The 20,670-nt window shown below is 45.6% G+C and overlaps 1 protein-coding gene across 2 annotated transcripts in view; it reads left to right on the forward strand.

Moving 5' to 3' along the window:
• The window catches only part of RTN1 (reticulon 1), a 188,006-nt gene that overhangs the window by 117,716 nt on the left and 49,620 nt on the right, over positions 1-20,670 (forward strand). The gene's annotated exons all lie outside the window — the stretch shown is intronic.

Below are 20,670 nucleotides of genomic sequence, written 5' to 3' on the forward strand. Positions count from 1 at the left end.
AAGATCTCATTGTTTTTAAGCCAATCTCAAGACTTTTGGGAGGCTGACTCATGATTTTTGAACTCTTGGGGTTAGCGATGCTGGGATCTGGCCAATAATGCTTTTCTGTCTGAGGGATTAATGCACCCGTCACTGTATCTAATTAAATAGTCCCTTAAGAAGTGCGGTACATGTCTGTTTTTCCAACCTGTGAACAGTTCATTTGTTTCTCATTTGGAGAATTCACAAGGGGCTGAATGGGCTAACCTAAAACATTCTGCAGTATTTATCTTTGGGTTGGGAGACGAAGCCTTCAAAATTTCAGCCTCAAAGAAGATATTCTGCAAAATAATTAGAGGTGAACTGGGGCTGTAATAAAAAGCATCATGTAGCCAGAACAATAGCTTTTGATACTCAAAGTCTATAATATTGGAACTTTATCAACTGCAAGAAAAAATTATAAGGCAAAGTTCATCCTTGTGGGCAGTAAAGTCAGTGATGTCATTGAGCTACCCCGGCATGAATTTAGGTCCATACTATAGTTTAGATTGTTCCATGACTCTAGTTAGTTACTCTCAGGGTAAATGTAGTCCAAGAACTGTCAATCATCAACCATTTAGTTTCATATATAAACATTCACGTATTTTGCAATTTATCCTTATTGTGTAGTGTGTACAAAGTACCAATGTCCATAAACGATATCAGTTTACAGGACTAAACGGGCATTCTGTTACACTGATTTGACTGGATTAATTCTGGGGCTGAACATGGAAATGCAAATTGATTTTGAATTCATGCTCCATGGAATAAATGCACAGATTGCATAGCTTCTGGAGTGAGTCAATGTGAAATCACAACATTTTACTTGAAACAAGCTCATAGTCTCACTGGCTGACTACATTACTGTGAGTTTGCTGTGTATCATACCTTCAGAGAATAAGTGTGTTTGCATGGTACCCTGTAATCACTCTCTCTCCCCTCCCTGCACCGGTGCACCCCAAAGAAGTACTGTGGAACACAACAGATAGATGTGTGATTTGTACGGTACTAATTCAAAGTCTCTATTTAATGTCTATTGCCATCCAGTGGTAATGATGAAAATGGCCATTCATTTCTCAGTTCCATTTTACCATGTCTAATAATCATCTTTTGTAAGATAAGAGATATTCCCATTTCATTCACCATGGAGAGGCCCTGCCAGCTTTTGTCAAAGATCATAAGATTTGATCAAAGATCCGATTTCTCTGTGTGGCTATAATGGGGTGTGCATTCCACACAGGAGTGGAAGGGGTTAATGGAGGCCAGATGGGCCAAATAACCTAGTAGATTGGAGGCTGAGAAGACAGCTCTAATTAGAGGGACAGACTTACCTCTGCAGGAACAGATGGGGCCTGTATAAAGCTGGGTTGCTGCCTAGGAAAGGCTGTAGGGAAGTAGGCTGTAGTCACTCTCTTAGAGGAGGGAGTTGAAGGCTGGTAAACCCAGAGAGGGTAGGAGCTAGTGGTGAAGGAAGAAGCGTAGGGAAACAGCAAGAAAAAGTAGGACTGCATGGGGACCGTGGCTGCTTGTTTTAGGGTTTCTGGGCTGGAACCCAGTGGAGAGGGTGGGCCTGAGTTCCCCTACTAGCCACTGGGGAGTGGCAAAGAACACTGGGGACTCCAGCCAGCCAGCAGATATGGAAAGACTGTGACTTCCCCAGAAGGGGAGGACTTTAGTGACCTGGCTGGAGGGCCAAGCCATGAAGAGAGAGCTGCAGATCCAGAAGTGAGACAGGATGGAAGAAGATGCCACCGGAGGGAGAGTGTAAACTGGCTGAGCTAATTCCCAGGATGGCCAGCAGGAGGTGATGTAAGCAGTGAGTTACCCTGTGACAGTGGCACACACTCATCTGATCACATGTGCTCTGGTCAGAGTCATATAATCACTGGCTACATTATTTCCCTCCCTTTCCTTTTGCAGAACAAATAGATGAAGATGGCTGCCAGCTCAGGTGAGTTTGGCTTTTTTAATACTGAAACTCTAGTCTGCTCATCATATCAAATCTTTATTTATACTCAATATTTTATATTAAGCCAAACAGAAAGAAGAACTGACATGTAACTTCTCGCTGTAACTGTAACCTGGAGTCTCTGGTTTATTCTAGGAAAATCCTGGCTTGCAGCATCTCAGATTTCAATATATCAGGAAAAACTGAACAACAGGCAGGGCTAGATCTGAAGCTGGCATGAATGGGCACAGTGCTCTTGATTTCTGTGGAACCCACTGAGGATCAGGCCCAGTAACTGATTTAAATAGGTTTATATGCCGATTAAGAAAAGTCCTACTGGCTATGGAAATAGGCCTGCTTGAGCACTCTGGGCACCTGCAATCAAGCCAAAAGAAGGCCAGTCAGATCAGTGGCTTTCTGTCCAACTCTTGTATTCCCATTAATTAAAAAAAATCTCCCAAACAAGGAGTGTATTTCAGGGAAAGGCAGAGGAACTATCTGGGGATGGGTATAACAGACTTTATATACTGGTCTCTAGCATGTTAACCTCAAGTTAAGCATATGATCAAGTGTTTTGCTAAATCAAGGCCTTCACCATCAGTGAAGCACCTTCTTCTCACCTGTAAGTGTGTCATGTACTGCTCCCTTGAACATTGTCCATTAATCTGGATCATAGCTGGGGCGATGCAGCTGGGAAGCCATCAGTCTCTGGAAAAATAAATGTTTCTTTCTTCTCTACCTTTCTCTTTTTTCTCCCCAACACTGACTCTGAATGCTATGAAGTCAGTCTCTTGCCTTCCAAGGGTCCAGCATTCCTGAGCCCTAGTCCAAGCTCTACCATTGCCTTGCTTTGTATAAATCATTTTGCCTTTCTCTCTGTTTTCCCCATCTGTAAAATGGAGATAATACTTACTCACCTACTTCTCTGGGATGCTGTGTAGAGTTATTTCTTATAAGACTTGTCTATGTGATGGCATGAGGTTGTGAATTGTAGAGTATGCCAATATGGAGTGCTCTAGCTGCCGCACGTAGACCCTGCTGGCATGAACTAGGAGGTACCTAGTTTGTGTTGATGTAATCCCATTTCAAGGTACTCCAGGTGACAGAACAAGGAGTAATGGTCTCAAGTTGCAGTGGGGGAGGTTTAGGTTGGATATTAAGAAAAACTTTTTCACTAGGAGGGTGGTGAAGCATTGGAATGGGTTACCTAGGGAGGTGGTAGAATCTCCTTCCTTGGAGGTTTTTAAGGTCAAGCTTGACAAAGCCCTGGCTGGGATGATTTAGTTGGGGATTGGTCCTGCTTTGAGCAGGGGGTTGAACTAGATGACCTCCTGAGGTCCCTTCCAACCCTGATATTCTATGTTACCATGATCTACAGTTCATTCTCCCCCACCCCCTGTACACTGCACTTTGCTGCCATATATATAAGCCCAGTAAAATGCAAAATATTGTTATTGTCAAGAATTCTGGCATTGGTGAGATCTATGGTGAAAACCACACAATGCTTGTAAATATGAGCAAATTCTGAATGACAGTGTATATGGACCTGGTGTCAAATTCTATCCTCAGTTACTCCATGGGTTTTAATGGGGTTGCACAGTTGTAACTGAGGGCAGAATCTGACGCCATATGTAACTTCAGCTGGAAATTGAGTCCTCTGCATTTACCCATTTGTTAGAAAACACCTCAGCTTCTCTTAACCCCACTCACTGTGGCTGTTCATGTGTTAAAATCTATTATCCGCCCTTTTATTTTTATACTAAGGGCAAATAAAACAGAGGTTTACTCTATCATTCTAAAAAAAAATCTTATTTTGAGTCCTATGCATGTAACTTTTCCTTAGTCTCTATGTCCTATCCTAGACTTCTGAGCATGGGTTCTCCCACTTCATATCTGGCTACTCCAGATAGACTGAACCAACACATTATTATGGAAGGATTCTCATCCTCACAGAGGAGGGGTGGTCCAGTGACTATCTTGAGTGCCTAGGGGTTAGGAGACCTGGGTTCAATTCCTGCCTCTGTCACAGGTAGGGTGACCAGATGTCCCAATTTTATAAGGACAGTCCCAATGTTCAGGACTTTTTCTTATATAGGCGCCTATTACTCCCCACCCCCGTCCTGATTTTTCACACTTGCTGCTTGGTCAATCTTGTCACCGGCTACCTGTGACACCTTGGGTAAGTCAGTCTCTTGCTTTCGGTCTGTCTGTAAAATGGGGTGATAGCACTGCCTTTCCTCATGGGGGTGTGGTAAGGATAAATCTATTACAGACTGTAAGGCACTCAGATACTGCGGTAAGGGGGGCCATATAAGTACCGCAGACAGACTTCAGTGGGCCTTGGATGGGCTCCATAGCCATCATGTATTTATTCTCAGGGATATGACTTATTTTGCCCTCGAGCAGTTTGGCCTTTGCCCTGCTGGGTCCCCTCCTGTAGAACAGCGCCCCCCCCCGCCCCCCCGGACTCAGGTGAGTTCATTGTGTAGACTTTGGCAGATGGAGGCACCAGGGCAGTGGAGAATGAGAGCCAGATCACAGTCTATGCGGTGGATCAGCTGCAGAGTCTGTGATGAGCCCAGCACCCATCTCTGTATGATTTCCATCTAATCACCGAAATGAGCAATATGCCTACCCGTCGCAGTAGCTAAGCACCATTTGTTTCTTTGCAAGCAGTTGTAGAGTAACAGCCGTAAACGGCCCGAAGAGCTCATAAAATGGCTTCTGTTTGTGCTGAACAATGAATTGCTGTTCATGCCCTTTAAAGCCCTCTCTTGAACCTTCCTGCATCGAGCACAGTGGCAAAAGAGGCATCCTGCCACACGCTTTCAGGAAATAAGAGAAGCAAGGAACTCCTCCATTAATCTTTGCAGGGGGAGCCCCAGACTCCCTGTTGCTGCATTATGAGCCACAAGGAACCTATCAGAATAATTTGTTTTAGTGATAACATTATGAAAGACCCCTCGGTAGCCTGCACTCAATAGAGCAGGCAGTGACTGTTTCCACCCAAGTGACATTTCAGTTGTAGCTCCACGTTTCCCAAACATTATCATGCAGAGGCATTTAAAAAGAATGGAAACAAACCTTTGTCAGGGTTGTTTTTTTTTTAATTATTATTATTTTAATGTCTGTGTCTACCTAGGGCTGTTGTCATGGAGAAGCAGATTTTTGCAGCTTCACAATGAATTTGTTTTTCAGTAGCTGCCTGGGAGTTCTATTTATCAGGAGTGTTTTTGTTAGAAGTAACCTTGCTGGAATAACATTAACACATCCCTTATGTTGAAAGCACATTAGTTGCTCGTGAGGTTGTTTTGGAGAAGGGAGACGTTTGGTAGAATGATTTAACAATCTGGGACTCATTTTTCATCGCCATGTTTTAAATAGACTGACTCTGTCATCAGCAGTAATCTGTGGCTGAGCTTTGAACATAAGGAAATGTTAGGTTAATATTTTAGTGCCATCTGCTGTAAGTTCTCCCACATCCTGGCCCATCTGGTTTACTTGCATCACTTTACTTTTTATCGTGCTTTGCATCATTCAGAAACCCCCCATTTGTAAAAGGTGTAAATGAAGGGGTCTTTTCTGACCTTGATTTGTGTGGCATTGGGATGCAGTGAGTGCAAACAATTCCTTTGTCACAGTGCATCGTGTTTAAATTTCCTGTAGGCACCATTGTTTATCTTCACACATCTTACAGAAAGTAATTAAAAATCTATGTAGGGAGGAAGGATGTTCTTGTGGTTAAGACACTGGAGTGGGAGATCTGGGTTCAGTTTTCACTTTGCCACAAACCCATTGGGTAAATCCCAGTACTTCTCTGAGCCTCATTCCCCATTTGTAAAGCCAGGTATTAATACTTCCTTTCTTCCGCCCTTTGTCCTAGATTGTAAGCACTTCAAGGTAGGGACTCTCTAGCACCTAGCACAATGGGACTCCAGTCTCCTTGATGGAACCTCCAGATGCTACTGAAATATAAATAATGTGAGTGCAGGGCCAAATTCTGTCCTTGGTTATGGGCATACAACCCTTGGTGACAATGCATGCACATAGTGGAGGACAGAATTTGGCCCCCAGACATTGCCTGTCTATATGCAGTGTCTACAAGGACAAAAAGCAGAGGCAAGCCGTCAACATGGTTACATACTGGAGTAGTCATTCAGCCACTGTAATTATCACAGGGTAAGCCAGCCAGACTTTAAGGAGAGCTGAGGTTCCAGCTCTGACCTGTGACTAGTTTCCTCCCAGGTCAGGGGAGTTCTGGGACTTGTAGTTCCCCAGTTGATAAGCGGTAACATGGCCTGCTGGGAAGGGAAAGCAGGAAATAAGAGGAGTTAGCTAGTGAGAGGGGAGACTTGGAGACAGAGTAGTAGCTTGTTGATGGGGTCCACATGTTATCACACTCTTTGTTAAAGACCACCAGTAGTGCCCCACAGAAAAGGGAGCCCTGGAGGGGCTTGGCTGAAGATGCCTGGGAAAGGTCTAAGGAGGGGGCCTACACACAGGAAGTCCCCGGGGATAAGTGAATGGAGGGGAGAGCAGCTTCGTGTTCTAGGGGCAGGAGCCTGTGGTAGAGGGAGGAGGTGGGTTAGTGGTGGTGTGGGGGCCCTGCAACCGAGGGAAGAAATTAGATAGGAAACTGTAGCCTGAATGATGCCCTGGTAAGAGGGGGCAATGGCCCAGGGAGGGTGAAGGACAACTTGTTCTGCTGAAGCTCTCTGTTTCCTGTTGAGCCTGTTTATGTTGGAGGAGAGAGTTTTGGCCAAATTACCCAACCAACCTCAAGGGGAGAGTCTCCAGTGGGGGAACTGAGGCAACAGCTGCACCTGGTGGTGGAGAGTTAAACTGCCCTTGTGCCGTAATAAATAGGACTACCTGGGAGTACAGGGATAATGCCAAGGAGGCAATTGCAAACATAATTAGAAGATAACCTGCTACAACAAACCTCAGCCATGTGGGAAACTGGGCTGTGTGTCACAGGGACCTTCACCGGAACAAATGAACTGTCTCCTGGCAAACGACAGGCTCTTCATCAGGTCTTAATTAGCATACTGCTAGGTCATTCTCCATCTGATTGCTCCCAGTGTAGTTTTCGGACTAGGCCTGGCTTTGAAAAGGGCCTCAGGTCACCTCCCGTTTTGCCCTGGAAATTATTTGGGGGTGCCAGTGGTAACATGTAGCCATCCAACTAACGGCCTCACTCCCAGGCACAGTGAGATAGCGGGATGTCTAAATAACATTGGCTGCATCCACACATAATTACAGGTGCAAAATGGAAGACTGCTAATCCAAGTCAGACTCATTGTGTATTACGGCATGTCTGCATTGGGAGACAATGGGTGTCCTATGGCAGGGAGTGGGATGGATGGGAAGAGATCTCTAGCCATGTCCATGGTACTGGGGTTACAGGCATACAGCTGAGGAATAATAGACTCCTTAATCATGAAGCACTTTCTGCTTTAAAGCTGCCCCACTGAAGCTGCTAATCCCAGTTAAAATAGTGTGAGTTTTACTTTGCTAACAATCCCATGTCTCTAACGTTTTAACTGGGGTATTTGAAGATGGGTCCTCTGGGATCCACATGTCCTTTTAGTTGGCTAAAATAAGCCCAGATTTGGATGTTGTTTAGTAGCACCTTACTCTGTGAGTAGTCCCATTGATGCCAGTGGGACTACTTATGGAGTAAGATCCTATTGAATGTGAGTAAAGATGTTGGAATCAGGCAAATAATATTGATACTAAAGTCTGTCTGTGTGCATAGCTGTAGATTGAAAGACTGTGAGCTAGTGGATAGGGCACTGAACTGGTAGCCAGGAGATCTGGGTTCTTTTCACTGATATGCCCCTGAGCAGCCGTGTAACTTAAGCTATTTTATCCACCTGTGCTTTTCCCTCCCACACATCGTCTGTTTAGGTTGGAAGCTCCCAGAGTCAGACACTTAGTGTGTGTGTAGCGTCTAGCGCAATGGGGGCCTGACCTCGGCTGGTACCTCCGGTATTACTGCTGTAGTAATAATAAAACACTGACTGAAAATATAATGTAGGGAAATCTCCTGAAAAGTTGTTCAGCTTTGATCCAAGTTTTGCACCAACCGTGTCAAACCCTGGGAGCCAGGTGTAAGGCAAAAAGGATTTGCTCATTTGGAATGAAACAGCTTGGGCCAAATTCACACCTGGTGTAAGTGGGTGCAACTGCATTGATTTCAGCTAGACTCTGGGGATCTTTGAGATGTCTGTTCGGACTCTTTTTTTCAGGCTGTGGTAAAACAACTTACTCTCTCCACTTGCTTCCAACAACCTATGTTCATTTTCTTTGTGTTAAAACACAGGGATTCTGGCAGGGATCCAGAGAGAAAAGGAGGAAAATCAGTTTATCGTGGCAGCATCTCTCACTTCTGAAGAAGCAGACGCTGCGTGTGGCTCTGCACTGAAAGCTGATAGTGTCTGTGTGAACTGGGTTTGTTTTGAGCAGACACACCAGGCTGGGCACTTCCCAGATGGGGTTGGACGCCATTGGTGACATCTCTTCCCCCAGGGATGAAGCCCAAGTGACAAATTCACTGTATTAGAGCAAATGGTGGGTGGAGGGGATCACATTGCTATGTGGGACATAGAGTCCTTACAAAGTAGGGTTCTGCTCTGCAGCTTTCCCAGGGCTGCTCCTATTGAATCATCCCACTGTCCCGGGCAACTTCTTCTTTGCTCGCATAGGCACTGTGGTCCTGACCCTGCATTCCATCTCGGGTCAGAAATCTCCCGTTGTGGCTGCTGTACTCTGGGTCTGTCTCCTACCCAATCTCTGTTAACCCTTTGATGCCACCAGGAGCAAATGGTAGCAGGTGATGAGGGCTCTCAGCTGCTGCCCGATGAAATAGCTGTGGGGCAGAGGGCCACACAGGAGAGAACATCTGCTGCGTTGCTGAGTACTGTGCCGAGGCTGCGTGAGGAGCACTGTGTGGCTGCCTGTGACCCTCAGCATGAGGTTTTTCCACCAGTGGCTTTGTGGAGGTGAGGTCCAGCACTCGCAGAACTGCAGAGTACGCTGCTATATATTCCTCTGCAGAAAGTTATGCTGCGGAACAGAAGACTGGCCCTCCCCTGCTTTCAATTCCTGCTTCCCCCTTATAGATGAATTCCCCCCAACCCTTCCTTATCTGCCCTGCCTATCACCCCAATCTGACCCCACTCACCTGGGCTTATTGCCTCCTGATCTCTGTGCCTGTGCTCTGAGATCAACTCACCTTCTTGACTTGTTCCTGCCCAAGCATCCTCTGGTGTCCTGCTGGCCAGCCCAGTTTTTCCTTCCAGTCCCTGACTTGGGTGGCCTGGTGGGTTGTTCCTTCAGGGGTGAATGAAGTTGCTGTGGGAGTGGAAAGGAGGGATGGGCTAGGACTCATTCCTGATAAGAATCCCAGCCAGCTCTTGTCTCCCAGCTGTGAAAACCCCTCCTTCTTTCCCAGGAACGAGGAAGCCAGATAGTTGCACAAGGGTTAAGAAAACAAGCATCAAATCAGGGTTTCTGCAGCGTACAGGGCTGCTGATGAGACGGATCGGTGTCGCTTGCTATGGCTTATTCTTACTGGGGGTAGCTCCCCCAATGTGAGGCTGCCCTCCTCATGGTGAAGGTGAGACGGAACAGCTGCTAATCACGTGCCAGGCTTTTCTTTTCTTCGGGGACTCCTCTCCTGTTTACGAAATGCCCTTCTCCTGACAGGCATGTTAGTGGCAGTGCTTCAGCGCAGGCTGGCACCAGGATGGCAGGGTCCCTTGGCTTCCTCTGCTCCTGAGCTGTTGCTCACATGCTCTCTCAATTTTTATAGCCATCCTCTGTTGCCTGGAGGGATTGGTGGAATGAAACCAGGACTAAGCCTGCCAAGGATCTATGTAAGGATTTAGTAAGCTCATGTTAGAGCAACGGGAAACACCTATGGGTTATCTTGTCTATCTCCGCACTAATGCAGAGTGGCTCTTCATGGTGTCGAATGATTTAAGGGAAGGGGCTCCTGCCAGTCCGTGTAGGAGACATTTTGGCAGTCCGACTTGCCTCCCTGTCGGGAAAACTGCTGGGCCTTCAGCCGAGATCTTACGGTGTTCGGTTTCATTCTGCTGTTTTAATGCATCACCCTCCCAGACGCACAGAGGGCAGGGTGTGAGAGCAGGCTTGAGGTGCTGTCCCCCTCCCAAAGGGACCATGGACGGTCATAGTTCCTGCATCTAAGGGAGTGTGCTCCCCGGGGGAAGATGTGGCCCCAATGTGGATAGGGAGGAGAAGGTCCCACCAGTCAGTCCCCAGCGTGAGAAAGTGAACCAGGGGATGTGGGGACCGTGTCAAAGAGCAGCGCTCCCCACAGCCTGCACACTACCCTTCCAACCACTGGCGCTCCTCCTTCACCCCTTTGGAAACCTGCTCACAGGTGGCTGACAGCTCTTCCTCTGTGCCGTCGTCTGGGATCACTAGCCTGCAAGAACAGTGGTGCCTCCACCTCCTCCAGCCCAGAAACTGCCCTTGATGTGACCTTGAGAAATGTCTCACTCCTCACATCCCCTGTAAAACTTTACTTTTGTCCATAGCCTTCGAAAGAAGCAATGTCTTGGGCCGCAGGTTGTTCCTTATCCCAAACCGCTCTCCTAATACCTGGCTGTAGGCCTGATACTTGGTCTCCATTGCGGCTTACACTGTTCTATTCAGCTTTTTATAACATGTTCATCAGAGGAGTATCTGAGCACCTTCCAATTGTGCGTTAAGCAGCATGACCAACATCTGCGACACGTTTATTCTCTCATCCTCTCTCAGAGGAAGAAGAGTGTGCAGGGGCGTGTCTTGTTTTGGCAGGGTGTTTTTCTTTGAGAGTTTTCATTTGTTAACTATACTTGTTGCTATGTATTTCTATATTAGAGCAGGCAGGCCAAACAAATGGGCCGTGCAGATTGTTGCGAAAGTCAAATTTTTCAGACTTAGGTGCCTGAAGTAAGGCCATTTAAATTCAGTTGGACACCTAAATGCAAGTGGCCTGAGCATTCACCAGTCCCACTGGAATTGACAGGAACTGCAGGTGCTCAGGCCACAGCTGTAGTTCCGTGGATTTAAGCCCCCAGGTTTAAGCACTTTGGCCTATGGCAATAATATTTCAAATATTTCAAAATATTTCAAAAATATTTCAAAATAGTTAGACTAGATAGAGCAGAACACACATCTTCTCTCAGGGCTGCCATCAATTCACTACCTATGCGTGAGCTAGGCATGGCAGTATATTAAAAACACTCACATATGATATGGCAGGAAGCATCGCCTCTAAGAGTGAAGGGCTCTGAAGGTCTGTCTTAAGGCCAGGTCACACACAGACCCGTGTGGAGAGTTGTCCGGTACCCCACCAGACTGGACTGTGTTTATAAATTGCCATAATTTAAAAAAACTACAGCACTTTGTATAATTAGAAACAAGTGGCCAGCTGTTTGTCAGACATTTAAATATCAAAACCTATGAAGCTATGAATTATAATGTCTACGCCAAGAAAGCAAATCTCAGAGGGTTTATTCAAGAAAGCAGTAAAAATCTGTTAGTAAAAGGGGCAAGCTTCCTGTGCAGCGAGTACTCCTCAGGAAGCATTCTGGCTGAGTCCGACAGAATCCGACTGCAGAGTGGCCACTCTGCATTACCCAGTGCAGGCTGTGGCTTTAAGCCATCATTCGAGCCTCTGTGTTCAAGTGCTTTGAACAGGCGGAGTGGTGGTGGTGTGTTCTGATAATTCTGCACTGCAGTAATCACTTAAACAGAGAAGAAAACGGGGGCAATTCTGTCTTGTGCTGTATCTGCAGTGAAACGTTGCTTTTAAATTAAATGCACTTTTGGTACCTAGAACCTTGACTGCATCCCTTTAACTGCGTCCCCGCAATCGGAGAGATTAATGACTCAGCTTTTCCTACAAGGTGATTCTTTGAAGGCCAAGTCACTTGTTTGGTTTGGCTGTGGCATTAACTACTGTGTGTTATTGCATCTTTGCCACTAAAACAATGTCTCCAGCTGCCTGGATTTAGAGATGCTTTGCCTGGAGTTCAGATAACCTAGGTAAACCCAAGAACAGAGTCACTACTGACAAGCAGAGACCCCTAACACTTATTGGTGGTGCTGGCCAGTTAGCATTTCCATGAGTGCTGTAACATATGCATGTGTTAGGCACATTTATTCCAGTCATACAGAAAAGGAAAAAAGGGAAATTAAAAATTGCAAGGGATGTCTACACTACAATAATGGACCTGTGGCTCTGAATCTCAGCACCTGGGTCAATTGTCTCAGGCTCCTGGGCTAAAAATTGCAGTGTAGACGTTCAGGCCCAGACCCTTTAATCTGGTGAGGGTGGTAGGTCTAAGAACCCAAGCTCCAGCCCTAGCCTGAATGTACACTACAAGATTTAGCCCTGTATCCAGGCCCTGCAAGCCCAAGTCAGCTGGCTCGGGCCAGCTGCAGCTGTGCTGTGGGTCTTGTATTGTGGTGTAGATGTACCTGGAGAGTTTGAACGTAAATCCCATAGAAGTGAGTTGCTATTTCTGTGTGATTGACAGGTCTCCCAGTCTCCTAAGGACAGACATCCTGTCATCCGCCCAAATGACCCGACTCTTTTTATTTTCCTTAGAAAGAACACCACTGTGGGGAAAAGTGCCCAAAAGACGTTCTGAAATAAGAAACAAAGCACATAACACGTGACTCCCTTCACTAGCATATTTATTCCTTAGACGTAAATAGGCACAAAATGAAAAGCGTGGGTCACCCACTGGTGAATGAGTGTTACAAGTTCCCCAGCTGTACCCAGTCCACGGAGGATGAGAGTCTGTTCCAGCCCAGCAAGGGAGCCTTGGCACTCCCTAGTTCAAACTGTAGTGGTTCGTGCTTTTAGCTCTGGAGGTCCCCAGTTCAGTCCGCCAGTGTGTTGGCCAAGATGGCAGCTATCACAACTGTAATTCTGCAAGTTACACAGTAACCAGCTCTCCCGTTGTCTAGCTAGGTAGTACTTACACTCATTGGTATCTGCATTTTGAAACTGATACACAAATTAATGAATAAGGCCCCAGTCTTGCCGTGAACTCTGAGTGGGTGGGCCAGTGCCTGAGAGCCTGTTACAAAGCTTTGCTTACACCAAACTGAATGTGCTAAAAGCCCATATGGGTGATGCTCAGCTGGAGTGCAGGCCTCTTCACTACCTAAGTTCTGAATTCAGCTGTCTCCCGTGATCTTATTTCCTCAATTTTTCTTCACTTTAATACAATGAACTATAGCCTCGCCTCATTGACAAACGGATTTGGGTGGACTTCAGGGTCTTCTATTTTAAATGCTAGGAGAAAGGGAAGGAGATCAGAATTACATTCTGTCAACCTTTTCTTGTTCTGGGCTTAATTTCTGACCTTCGTGTTTGGGCTCAGCCATGCTGGCAAAGTAATGGAAAGGTTGCATAGCTTCTCTGAATTGGTGGGGAGTTTCTTTTTGTTTGTTTGGTTTTTCTTGTTCTGTCCTTGAGTGGTTCCAGTCCTTTGTTTAATTAGCTGAGCTGGCTGAAAACAATGGATTGTTCTGGAGTTTTTATGTCAGAAAATGCCATTCTGTCAAAATCAAAACTTTCTGTGGGAACATGTTGATTTTGACAATTTCATTTAGGTGGGAAAAAAGCCTTTTGATAAGGTTGATCAATTTGGATCTTATTGGAATGGAATAATTTGGCTGGCAATTTTTTTTACATATTTTGCTTCAAGGGAAATTTCTAGGGGTGGGTTTATTATTATTATTTGGAAAACAAATTCCAAAAGGCTGGAATTTCCCACAGAAAAGAAATTCTGAGTTTAAGCTGGCTCCATTAATTAGATCAATTTGGCCAAAGCCCTGATTCAAAAACACTTAAATGTCCGATTTTTCAAAGTGGTCCTGTGCACTGTTCTGTGTTAGGAGCGACAGCAAGTCCATTGTGTAATTATGGAGCCTGTGAGTGAGCTTGGGTAGCATGGGTCTCATCTGGCGTGGAGGTGGATCTTGGCTTAATTGGAGACTTCCTTTATCTTTGGGGATTGTGTTGGAAGGATTTAAGATTTTTGTTTCTCCCCCCTACCCTTGGACACATGATATGATCATGTAAATTCTGAAATGTCCATTAAGGGAACCCCAATCCCCACACACTAACCTCCCAAATCCATTAGGGTGTGATTATTTTTTTTCCCACCCAAAACCCCCCTGAATCTTGTGCTTTGAACCTTGTGTTTAGCTTGTTTGGTTTTCACCCTTTGGGTTACAATCCTTTCCATGAGTCTCTGTACTTCCAGACACACATGGTACTATTTTATTCTTATGTCTGTCTAACTACGGTCAGGCCCTTCAGGGCTTTGGGTCCTCAGACTTGGATCACAGATTTGGGATCGATCAGTTGGACAGTAATTTATGTGGGGGAAGGAGATAGAATCTATTAAGACTGACTAGTAGTGAATGTGATGGTTATCCTCAAATACAATTCGGAGACTATTAAAATAAAGCACTAAAAACAAACAAGCAAAAAGACACAAATGCAAGGGGCCAGCATGACTTTGCACAAGTGTGACAACCACAGATAAGTGTCAGTGTAGATTTGCAACAAGCTTTTTTTCCCCACTGCAGCTTAATTGGATTCTTGATGTGGCAGTAGTGGTGAACGTTTGGTGTCAAAGCTGGTCATGAAATCTGTCATGAAATCTGAGGATTCTGACTTAAGTAATGATTATTAATTAAACTATAGCTTTGCAATCTGGGAAAGTTTGGTTTACCAGAATTTACACTGGAGCTCCTATTCATCTGTGCAGAAACAGTGCATGGTAAAGCTCCCCAGTCTTCTAAAACACAAACTTCTTCATTCCAGATTACAAAACTAATGTTTCTTTCAGATAACATGCTTCAGTTATATGGGAAATGAACATTCGAGTTTCCGAAAGGCTTATACTTATTGATCCTTTCACAGTTTTGGAAAGGGTGTTTTTTAGCATGTCCATATAAGCTGTGGTCTGGGTTCTCTTCATTTTGTTATTTTTCCAGACAGTATCAGGACTTCCAGGAAGTGGTGACACCTTTTCAACCAAGTCAATGAGAGGGATGTGCTGTAAGCTGTGGGCATAGAATCGTACATAGCTAAAGTCAGAGTCACTTGCACGTCTTCTAGATACCGTATGTGAAACTCAAAAGCACACAAGAAACCAGTGAACACCATGGACGGGGGTGGGAATCACAAAGCTGTGTACTCATTAGATGAAATGTATTTTGTTTTTCAGGGGGCGTTATCTTAGGGCTTGTTTTCATTGCAAAGTTAATTTGAGTTAATCTTGAGCATTGCCCCTAACTTAACTCCTTTCCACAAGTGAAACCCCTTAACTCGAGCGTACTGGTGCCTTAATTTGAGTTGGCTGGCCCATTAGAGGGGGATAGGCCACAACTGCATTAACGCAGCTCATCAGCTGCTAATACAACTGTTCTGCAGTGTGGATACAGGCCAGTTCCAACTGAGCACTGTTAGTCCTTCAGTGTCTTCCTACAATTCCGCCTATATGCCCAGAAAAGACACACACGTTTTCCCACAATTTATTGGCAGAGAATTCATAGGGCAGTTCAATGCAAAGAACCATGGGCTGTGCTTCACGCAAGTGAATTCAGCATTAGTATGGACACAACAGCCTGGGCGTTCTGCAGTGTGGCTGTTCTCACTTGAGCTTGGCTAACTCAAGAGAAGTAACTCAAGTGTAGATAACTGAAGTTTACTCTGCAGTGAAGACCAGCCCTTAGACAGGAAATCTAGCAAATGTGCCTTTCTCCTGGATCTTTGATATAGAGATTTAATCGACTTGAATCATTCTGATCACTGTGTGGGGAAAGCATCACAATAAAATAAACTTTCTCCTTTCCAGCTAGATCCTAAGCATATTTTTGCTTTTTTGAAAAAACCCTCCAGAATCCTAACACAGAGAAAGTACAGCCAGTGAAGTAGTTTTCACTAATTTTCATTTAAAAAGGCAATGAGCACAAGTAACAAGGTGCTGTGCATCCCTCCAAATGATTAGCAGAAAAATACTCTTCTCAAATGAGCAGTCCCATCATGCTGTGCCAGCCTGCGTTAGCACTGCACGACATGCTCCCCCTACGCCTGGGAGCAAAGCTGGCTTTTGTTCTCCTTGGTTGCAACCAAGGGGAGATTATTTTAGAGTGAAATTAGATGAAGAAAGAACTGCTGAGTTGAGCTTACTAAACATTGAAGCTGCTTTGGTGCATGTGTTCAACCATGATGAATTCAGCAGCCTGTTTGCTGGTTGAGTCAACATAACAACAACCAAATGTCACCAGTGAGTGAATTTCAAATGAAGTTCAAGACAAATGGCCATGTCCCTGTGTCATGGGGGCACTCACTGTGGAGAATAGGAGGTGGGGAGCATATACTCCCCTCCTGTGACATCCCCCAGGGTACAATCTAAACTGTTGGATCATTGTGGCCTCTTTAATTCTCCAGTCTGGTGTTCACTATGCCCCGCTTTGCTGTCTGAGCTGACATCCAGCGACTCACCCCAGCCTCTAGCATGGAAGCCACCCCCAGACTTATATCTGAGTGCTGTGCTCAGCCACTCTTGAATTACATATAGGGTGAAACCTGCATATCCCTAGTCCCAGCCTCCTACAAGACCAGAAATGTGCTACCTTGTACCGTTCAGTTACTTACTGAGTGGTACAAGTCATAAGGTCCATCAATTTAACAAAGAAATTGACCAAGCACTAGCCTTTGTAACCTGAATAGGTTCCCCAAACACTTCAGCCACAAACACGCTGGTTTAGATTAAATATAAACCAGATTTCTTAACTATAGAAAGATAGATTTTTAAGTGATTAAGTCGTATTGGCATAGAACAGGGGTGGCCAACCTGTGGCTCTGGAGCCGCATGCGGCTCTTCAGAAGTTAATATGCGGCTCCTCGTATAAGCATCAACTCCGGGGCTGGAGCTACAAGTGCCAACTTTCCAGTGTGCTGGGGGATCCTCACTGCTCAACCCCTGGCTCTGCCACAGGCCCTGCCCCCACTCCACTTCTTCCCGCCCCCCTTCCTGCTGTGCCCTCACTCCTCCCCTCCCCCACCTCCCCCCCCCCCCCCAGCCTCCTGCATGCTATGAAACAGCTAATCGGGAGGTGTGGGGAAGGAGGAGGAGGCGCTGATCGGCAGGGCTGTCGGTGGGTGAAAGACGCTGGGAGCGGGGTCGGGGAGCTGATGGGGGGGCTGCAGACGTATTATTGTGGCTCTTTGGCAATGTACATTGGTAAATTCTGGCTCCTTCTCAGGCTCAGGTTGACCACCCCTGGCATAGAAGACCAAAGTTGGTTACAAAAGGAAATATTATATAAAATCGCAAGCTAATTCCTATACTTTTCCGTGCTAGTATTTCTAAAAGCAAAAGGATTTCTCACACCCAGAACTTCAGAGGTTCTTGCTAACTAGAATGTCTTCTAGTTAGGATCAACCTCTCCCGTAGTCTCAATGAGTATGTCTTTGTCTTCCAGACGATCTTGCTTCCTTGTGTAGAGAAGTGGGAGGAGAGGCAGGTGAAATGATGATGTCACTGTCCCCTACGTATACTCTTCTCCTCGCTTTCTGGACTACCCCCCCTCCACTCCAACTGCGGTGCAGATGCTCGGTCTGTGGTGTATGGTGAGATATGTAGTGTCTCTCAGGTGAACTGCAAATTCTTCACTCACCCCTTGTGTCTGTGTGAGGCTTGAGCCCTCTCCAGGCCTTTTGTTTATAGTTACTTTTACGGATTAGTCTGTGGGCATTTCTCAGTCTCACAACACATTTCAGTAACAAACGTATAGAAAAGTGTCATAACGTCCTATACATTGATGATATGCACGTTTAAACAGGACAATGAGTTTCAGCAAATGTCAATGATCTCTCACAAGGCATGCTTGTTACAAAATATAACCACCATATACAAGTGGTAAATATGGGGCTACAGGGTGTTATTTTGCGGTACAGTGTGTCACACCTCCGCAACCTCCTCATGCAAGGGAAGGGCAAAATCTGCACCTAATCCTCGGGACAGCTCCATGCAGGAAGATTGCTTCTTCACCCTCCAGTATGCCACACACAACAAGGGGGCATCATCTTCTAGACTGATTGGCTAAAGCTGTAGTCAGCTAGCACTTACATTGGGGTGAACAATTCATGATCTGATATGATAGAGGTCTATAAAATCATGACTGGTGTGGAGAAAGTAGATAAGGAAGTGTTATTTACTCCTTCTCACAACACAAGAACTAGGGGTCACCAAATGAAATTAAATATGCGGCAGGTTTAAAACAAACAAAAGGAAGTATTTTTTCACACAACGCCCAGTCAACCTGTGGAATTCTTTGCCAGACGATGTTGTGAAGGCCAAGACTATAACGGTTCAAAAAACAACTAGATAAGTTCATGGAGGATAGGTCCATCAATGGCTATTAGCCAATGGCTATTAGTCCATCAATGGCTATTAGGTGTCCCTAGCCTCTGTTTGCCAGAAGCTGGGAGTGGGTGACAGAGGATGGATCACTCGATGATGACCTGTTCTGTTCATTCCCTCTGGGGAAGAAACATGTAGATTGCTCAAGTGAGATGTGAATTCACTGGAACTACCTGACTTTATGCCAGCAGAGGGTCAGGCCCGGCACAGCTGCTGCCTTCACCTTTACTTCAGTCCCCTCTGCTCATGTTGAGGATATTTGCTGACTTCACCGTGGTGATTTGTGGTACATACAGTCATCCTGGAACTTTACCACTAGCCACTCTGTTCCGGTTTCACTAGCTCAGCAGAGATTCACCAATGTTACCTTCAAGTTCTAGGAAGCAAGGCTAATTGTAGACCATACAATGAACCTGCTTACACCTTCGGGGTCCCTCGCTGACCTGGGCACAAGGTGGCAAGGAAGAGAAAAGAGGAAGCAGCTATAGGGAATTGTAATGGCTTGGAAGTGGCCAAGAAAAGCATGGAGTGCTTATATATTTCAGCTAGTTCCTGAAGATGTCTCCTTGAGCAGAGCCCTCTCTTAAACCCCCAGGCTTCACCTCTCTCCTGTTGCGGACCAGCTGTCATTTCATCAGCTGGGAGAGTGTGGTCAGTATCCTTTTCATGCAGATCCAGCCTTCCCTCCCTACTTTTCCCTCTTGGTAAGGGGTGGATTGCTCCAGCATCTCTGGGTTACTGAACACTTCTCCCTGGCAAATGATCTGCATGGGTTCACATGAATCTCTTATTAATATCCTCCAGCGTCAGCTGCTCTTTCATAAAGAGCTCCTTGGAGATCAAGAGCTAAGCAGGGGCTGAAGTTTGGCTCCCCAAATTCAAGAAATGTTGCATCCTCCCATCTCTCAAAATCCCTCCTCGGTCACTCCTGCTGGGCAAAATAGAGTACCAGCCATTCAATCAGCATCCCCACCCTTCCCTGCTTCAGGAACCATGCCATGGCAGTATATTTCAACCCAGAGCACTTAGCCGCTCTGCATATAGTGCTATTACCATCTGTCCTTGTTTTCATGTGTATTATGCCCCATTTTTGTGTCCGTCCTTGACTGCTGCCAATAAGCATGAATAGGTTCCAGTGCCATCTGTGCATCCTTTGAAATGAGTGTCACATCAGAACATGCCAGGTAGAAGATGTTTCCTAGACATTGTCTACAATACCAAGAGCCCAGTGTGGAAAATGTCAGTCAAAAAACAATGGAAAAATCCAGGCCAACGTGCACCGTGCTTCAGTTAGAGGCAGGAGGAGTGTTTTACAGTCTGCTCTGAACCATTGTTTAGTTCCAAAACTTCTTGCTTAATTAGATTGATATGAGGAACGGTCAGGAGAAAATTTCATAAATGCTACAGCTTGTACCTGCAAGTCAATACAAATACCATGATCCCAACCAATTACTTTATATGGTCTCAAGTAACCTGACTGTGTCCCCCTTTCATAATGACTAGGATGCCTGAGAAAACATGCCTAACGTTTACTTTGTAAAACACTGGACTGAAACGCTAGATGCTGCCTCTTCAGGAAACGGTCGGTTTGTGCTTCTTAACCACTAACACCTCTCCTGAAGAGGGATATTTGTCAACACCCTTTCTCCCCCACACAAATCAGTACCGGGGTGCTGTGCAGCCCGGCTGTTTGTTACACAAGGCCATGGGCCAGCCTGCGTACCTGAGGTACCAGATCAGTTTGGCTGAGTTGCTGCATTTTGTCCATTACATTTGCATTGAACTGAACATTTGTGCAAATTAATGCAGGCATTCTGGACCCAGGGCATCCCTTTATGGCAGACTTCAAAATGAATCCATACAATCTTCTGCCTCTTCCTGTCTCTTAGGGGTGGGGAAATGATACGCTGCCAGGACTTTGTACTATGTATTCTAGGAACTTCAGTCCGGTAATGGCTGGGAGACACTATGGTCCAACCTTAGCTATTTATTATTATCAAGCCTGCCTTTGTTGACATAAGTATTACATATTAGCCTGTATTATGTCATCGTAACCACAACCATTGAGGGGACAGCTCTCTCTCCTACTTTGGCCAAGGTTTGCATTGCTGTGCACTGCTCATTGCCACAGCCAGCTATGGGCCCAATCCAACTCCCTCTGAAGGCAAAGGGAGCCTTTCCATTGACTCCAGGGGGAGCTGGCCCAGGCCATGTGTCAGATGTTTCCAT

This window comes from Chelonia mydas, chromosome 6 (genome assembly GCF_015237465.2).
Source record: "Chelonia mydas isolate rCheMyd1 chromosome 6, rCheMyd1.pri.v2, whole genome shotgun sequence".
In the NCBI taxonomy this organism is placed as follows: Eukaryota; Metazoa; Chordata; order Testudines; family Cheloniidae; genus Chelonia; species Chelonia mydas.